Below are 6000 nucleotides of genomic sequence, written 5' to 3'. Positions count from 1 at the left end.
TGGACACTAGAAGGTCAACTACTGGCTTCTGTTTCTTTTTGGGTTCTTCACTCATATCTTGGAAGGCAAAGAAACAGCCAACTATCTCAAGGTCCTCTTCAGAAGCTGAATATAGGGCTCTATCAGTGGCAACTTGTGAGCTTCAATGGATACTGTACTTGTTGAAGGACCTCAACATTAAATATGTTAAGCAGCCAGTTCTTTATTGTGATAGTCAGAGTGCTATTCACATAGCATCAAATCCAGTCTTCCATGAAAGAACAAAACATCTTGAAATTGACTGTCATCTAGTTAGAGAAAAATTACATAAGGGTGTTCTCAAGCTCCTACCCATTTCAACTAATGAGCAGCTGGCAGATTTCTTAACAAAAGCACTTCCACCTCCAAAGTTTAATTCATTCATATGCAAGCTGGGAATGATCAACATATATCATGCTCCAGCTTGTGGGAGGCTGTTGAAAGATGATATGAAAAAGATAGAAATGAATCTGTTAAATGAAGAAGAAGTAGAAACAAGCTAGAGTTCAATAACTGCTGTCAAAAACTGTACTTCAGAAGCACATGTTCAGAAGCTGTACTTCAGAAGCAGTACCTCAGAAGCACATGATCAAAAGCTGCTGTTCTTCAGGAGCTGCTGTTCAATAACTTGCAGCTCAAGTTACCAGCTTAGTTAGCTCGAGTTACTAGCTTATATGGCTAACTTGAAGCCCAAGTTTCTTGTAACTAACTTGCTTAGCTGTCAATTAGTTAGTTATAATCTGGTGCGAGATGGTTCATAGTAGCTTATAGTATAGCTTCATTTTATACACCTATATAAGGCTGTTGTATCAGTGATTCAAGGTTAATGAGAATCATTCTTCATTCTTCATATTTTTCTCTCTTTTCTTCTCTTTTTTTTTTGTCTGAATTTCATTTTCTCAATAAAAACATCACGTGTCTCACTAGTACACATACATTATGCAAATTATGGAGAAACAAAAAACAAGGGGGAAACAAATACTATGGCTGACTAGGTGTGCCATGACTTGACCAGTAGGTGTTTGTTTGAGTAGGATCATCTCTATTTTTTTCTTGAGAAATGCTAGCAACACTCTCTTTCTAACACTCAGTCTCCTATTGGGTGAAACTCATGTGGGTCTCACCACTTTATGTGGGATCCATTTCCAATATGTGGTATCCACATGAATTTCACCCAATAAGAGAGTGAGTGTTAGAGAGAGTGTTGAAAAGAGAGTGTCCATAACACTCCTCTTTTTTCTTTGTATGGATTACTGTAGTTTGGGGCCGATTGTAGGTTTAAAACGAATTTTAAATTGAGGTCTTGTAAGTGTGTTGACAGAGAAACACTAAACAACCAACTTTGAGGTCTTGTAAGAGTGTATTAACTATTTATATTAACTATTTTTGTGTTTTTTTGGATGGGTAGCTCAACTGGTTTGAGCTTAGGGTTAAACTAGTTGGAGGTTCTGAATTTAAACCCAGACGAAGGAGAAACATATTAACAACTTTGGCCTTTAAAAAAAAAAACTATTCTTGCTTATATATATATATATATATATATATATATATATATATATATATATATATATATATATATATTCTTCGAATAGAAGGTCCATTCATTATCAAATTTATAAAAAAAAAACTCTCCTTTAAAAAAAACTATTCTTTTTGAAAATAAAGGGTGCGTTTGTTTCAGCTTTAAAATAAATAGATTTTGTGTCAAAATAATTTAGAGATTTTAAAAAAAATCTGAAGTTATTTGTGTTTGTCTGCTATCCATAAAAATCCATTTAAAAGAAAAAAAAGAGTTCTAACATGCACATGTGTTATCTCCTTGTTGTTGAAAAAAAATAGATTTTGAGAAAAGCTAATCCTAATAGCTTTTCATTTTAGGGCCAAAATAAATTTTTTTGATAAAATGATTTTTCTAAAAATCCTAAACAAACACTTAAAAATGAAAAAAGTGATTTTTTTAAAAGAAAAAATAGATTTTTTTTTTTGAAAAAAATCCGAAACAAACGGGCCCAAAATCTATTCTATATACTCTCTAAGGTCACATTTATAAACAAATTTACATTTTAGATTCATTAAAGAATTGATGTATTTGAAATATACTATAAACTAGAATTGAAATATGATATTATAGTCTCATAAGTGTAGCTCAATTGGTAGCTACGAGATACATGTAGGTGTCAGGGTTAGAACCCCGAATTCCTCATTTCTCTACACCTAAAGTGAGTGAAACTAGTCACTAGACTACTTGACCAAGAAAAAAAGAAATATCATATCATATATAACTAAATTTTCTAAAAATATCATGTTAATTATCAAAATGGAGGTAATTTTATTGGTATATTAGCTCGTAGTCTATTTAAACATATTTCAGAATTGCTTATTTACGTACGTTCATATGAAATAAACTTTTAAACAGACTAACATACCATAAAATGTTTACGAAAGGCCATATCCAAGTCTAAAATAATAAGCCTACGATGAACTATACATGCCAAACTTAGACCTTACAAAGCCGAACTCGGATCAATCTATTTCCACCCCTATATAAAAGAAACAATTCAAAGTCATTAGATTTTTAGTTTAAAAAGAAAATAAATTAAAATAAATAAATATAAAAAGTGATTTATTTGTTTACTATATATATATAGGCTTATTTGAATATTTTCATTTGGGTGTAAGATTGGTTTGGTTTTCGTAAATTAAAATAAGATTTATTTTAAAAAATAGATATATTTTCAAATATAATAAAAAATATTTATTTTATTTTTTATTAATATTTTTTTTGAATAAATAAAAATATTTATTATATTCGGCAAGTTTCAATTTTTTTTTTTTTTGGATTAACCCTAATTTGTAATACGTGCGTTATTGTTTCTCAAAAGATGAAAAAACCTATCAACCAAAAAAATATGAAAAACCTAATTTGTACTATAAATATAAATAGATAGAGGTCAGAGAATACTATATAGCACGCCGCCGTGATCCTCTGCAGCTTTTTGTCAACCCATGGCGGTTGACGATCGACCACGGTGGAGGTCTGAATTATTTCACCTTTTATCTTTGATTGATATTAAGTTGTTTCTTTCGTTGGATGATCACATATTCACATATGTTTCTTCATATTTAGTGGTTGTTTAATTTATTCACCTCATCACCTTAATGGGAGCCTGAGTGCAAACGAAGACAGAAGAAATAGGTGCATCTTTTGTTCGTTTGGTTATTTTTTCATACTCAACTTTATCAGTGTTGTCTTTAATATTTATATTCATCTACTTACTTTTGTTTTTTTCTTTATGCTCATATTCAAACTTTTGTAATAAGTGTCGTACGTTTTTACAGTTTCCATAGAAAGCTGGTGTTTTTGTTTGTTTAGTTGTTTTTTTTACGGTTTCCTATTTCCATGGAAAACAACATAGGTCTAGTACAAAAGAAATTTAAAAATAGCACAGGTCTCGATTATTTGAATTTATTTTTCCTATACAGTCATCATAGTAACCCACTTTATTTCAACCAAAAAAATGAGTTGGAAAAATGGAAATCAAGCAAAACCCGCTGCAAATCTCTTGTCGGTTGATGCCTTTTGGTTGGCCCTTCCTTTGGCCAATCACTTTGGCTCCTGCCTTGGCGCCCCGCTGCTGCTCCAGTATCTTAATTGAACACCGCAAAACTTAATTGTCTTAATTGAATACAATGACAGATTTATATTTTCTAAAACTCTTGTTTGGATATCACAAAATCAAAAAATCTTTTACGATCCTTTGACATCTCAATCCAATAACATTTCTTTACATATATGCAGTGGTTTCTTCATATTTAGAGCCTTAGAGGTGAAAAGAGCCTCAGTTCAAAACGAGCCTGTGAAGGTACAAGAAGACATAAGAAAATAGGTACATCTTTTAATTGTTTGTTTAAATTTATCAATGTTGTCTTTAATTTATATTTACATTTGTCTATCTATTTATTTTTGTCTATCAAACTTCATAATTGGCGTCGTTTTCATAATTTCCATACAAAGATGGTGTTTTAATAAATCAAACCTTTTGAAATTTATTACAAAAATTGCTGTCGTTTTTACGCTTTCCACAGAAAACAGAAAATCTGATCATAGTTGTTTTTGAATGGAAAATCCTCACCAAACCTTTCTATAAGCGTAGAACCCGCTTCAAATAATCCTTGCACAACAACACCAACCTTTGTTGGTAGCTTTGTTTGCAGAGTTCTTCTTATATTTCTATCCAAAAATAAAAAGAAGCACTTTTAACATATTATGTAATTTCTATCTTAGAGTTGGACTTGGTGGTAATACAATGAGATGATCAGAAAGAATAAAATCTACATGGCAAGTTGTATTATCCTTCAAGCCTTTAGATCTTATAGCTTCCTTAACAAATATCTTTGTAGCAATCTCTGCATGTAGACCCTGACACAACATGGCGACCCTATCATTCAACAAAGCATCCCAGATACCATAAGATGCTATAATAGTCCTTCCACCACCACCAACATTTGAAAGTAGTTTGACTTGCTTAACATGTGGTATTGACATGATATATTCTCCCACATCATTGTCTCTTATTGATCTAGATAGACATAACCCACGAGGGTAGACACAAAATGTGATGGGGCTCTTTGTGTTTATCCATGTGTGTTGTGTCTATTTAGACCAATAGGAGATAATGATGGGGGAGAATATATCGTGCCAATACCACATGTGCCAATACCACATGCATGTTAAGAAATTGATAGTGGTTGTGGAAGGATTATTATAGCCTCTAATGGTATTTGAGATGCTTTATCAAATGATAGGGCCACCATGTTGTGTCGAGGTCTACGTGTAGAGCATGCTGCAAAGATAGTTGTTAAGGAAGCTCTAAGATCTAAATGCTTGAAGGATGACACAACCTGCCTTGTTGTATATATTATTCCTTCTAATCGTTTCCCTATCTGTATCATCACCAAGTCCAACTCCAAGAAAGAAATGACATAATATGCTAACAATAATAACACTTCTTTTTCTTTTAGGAAAGAAATATGAGAAGAACTATACAAACAAAACTACCAACAAGGTTAGTGTTGTTGTGGTTGAGCTATTTGACGAGAGTTTTGGGCTTATAGAAATGATTGGTAAGGAGTTTCCATTCAATAACTACACTAATTAGATTTTCAGTTTTCTATGGAAACGGTAAAAACGACACCAATCTTTCTATGTTAACAAAATTATTATAACTCTGATGGTAAGGATTTTCCATTCAATAGTAAAGAAAGGTTGGTCTTTTTTCTCTAAATTTTTTTCATTCCGCTATTGCACACTATATTTGGTTTGGCTGGTGTTTTCATTTGTTTGGTTGTTTTTCATGCTCAAATTTATCAATTTATTTTCTTTAGTATTTATATTTATCTATTTATTTTAGTTTTTTAGTCATGTTAACGTTCAAAGTTCAAACTTTGTAGTAAAGCTAGTGTGGTTTCCTATTTCCGTAATAAACAACATAGGTCTAGTCTAGTACCAACTAAAAACATCATGTTCATGTCTCTTTTATTTGAATTTGATTTTCCTATACAATCATCATATTCATAGTCACCGACTTTCAATCAAAACAAATAAGTAATATTCGGTCAGAAAAAATATGGAAATCAAGCAAAACTCGTCGCAAATCGCTCGTCCTTTGATGCCTTCTGGTTGGTCCTTTCTGTCTCCCAACCACTCGCCAGTGAGCTTCCTTTGGCTCCCTACTGCTTCAGTCTCTTAAATGACTACACATTAGCAGTCATGGAAGTCGACAAGATGTCCAACTGATCGAGATTTTCCCGCTGTACCATGGCCATTGTGAGATTTTCCCATCGCAAATGGTATTTAGTTGTGATGTATGACTAACCTCTTGTCTATTTTTGCATGATCTTAACCTATTAGAGAATAGGTCGTTATGACCCTATGCATTTTGCAATGTTATATAATAACATTTTTGAGATTATTGAATTGAA

Source organism: Medicago sativa, chromosome 5 (assembly GCF_051527215.1).
Source record: "Medicago sativa cultivar Bolivia chromosome 5, Bolivia_mono, whole genome shotgun sequence".
NCBI lineage: Eukaryota > Viridiplantae > Streptophyta > Magnoliopsida > Fabales > Fabaceae > Medicago > Medicago sativa.
Note: the sequence above shows the minus strand (reverse complement) of the source record.